Source organism: Chinchilla lanigera, unplaced genomic scaffold, assembly GCF_000276665.1.
Source record: "Chinchilla lanigera isolate Chin_1 unplaced genomic scaffold, ChiLan1.0 scaffold00023, whole genome shotgun sequence".
Classification (NCBI taxonomy): domain Eukaryota; kingdom Metazoa; phylum Chordata; class Mammalia; order Rodentia; family Chinchillidae; genus Chinchilla; species Chinchilla lanigera.
In genome coordinates this window covers 2,018,538-2,019,742 of record NW_004955424.1, presented here as the reverse complement: position 1 = coordinate 2,019,742, position 1,205 = coordinate 2,018,538, and positions in this window count along the sequence as shown.

Genomic DNA, 1,205 nt, shown 5'->3' with positions numbered 1-1,205 from the left:
TCCCGCGGCCGCGGCGCACGGCCCGAGCCTGGCCCTGCTGGCCCCACGCGGCTTCTGAGCGCTGCACGCGGGCGATGCAGGGTGTGCGCGAGACTTCCAGGCAGTGGTGGCACGCGCCCTGTCTTCGGAGGGCTGCGCGCGCGCTGTGCGGCCGGGACCAAAACTCTTGAAGATACAGGCACTGGCAAGGGCTTTCCGGGCAGAACCCCAATTGCTCAAGAAATAACATCAAGAATCAACAGCCGGGCGTGGTGGCGCATGCCTGTAATCCCAGCACTTGGGAGGCTGAGGCATGAGGATCGTTGCGAGTTTGAGACCAGCCTGGGCTACAAAGTGAGCTCAAGGCCCCCTAGAACCTCAGAGCAAGACCCTGTCTCAAAAAAGACAAAAATAAAAAAATAAAAAATCAACAAATGGGATCATATCAAATTAAAAAGCTTCTGCACACCAAAGGAAACATCCAATAGAGGGAAGAGACAACCTACAGAAGGGGAAAAATTTTTTTTTGCCAAATATTGGTTGGAGAGAAGTCTGATATCTAGAATATATAAAGAACTCCAAAAAATTAAACCCCAAGAGAAAAAAATCAATAAATGGGAAACTGAAATGAATAGACACTTCTCAGAAGAAGTACAAATGAAATGGATGGAAAAAATGTTCAACATCTTTGGCCATTAGAGAAATGCAAGTTCAAACAACACCGAGATTTCATCTTGGTCCTGAAAGAATAGCTATCATTAGGAGGGATGTATAGCTCAGTGGCACAAGCTCATGCTTGGCAAGAGCAAGGTCCTGAGTTCCATTCCTGGTACCAAAAAAAAAAAAGAAAGAAAGAAAGAAAGAAAGAAATCTAATGACAACAAGTGCTGACAAGGCTCCTGGAGAGAAAGGAACCCTCCTGCATTACTGGTGGGAATGTAAGCTAGTACAACCACTATGGAAACCAGTGAGGAGATTCCTTAACAAACTAAAAGTAGAAATTCCCTTTTATCCAGCTATTCTCTCTTCTAGGTATCTTTCCCAAAGGGTTAAAGATAAAAAAATATTACAGCAGTGTGTGCACTCCTATGTTTATACCAGCACTACTCAGAATAGCTAAATCTAAAGGAGCCTGTGTCCATACATAGCAGAATGGATGAAGAAAATGTGGAATTCATGCAGAATGGAGTACTACTCTGCCATCAAGAATGAACTTGAGTCATTCA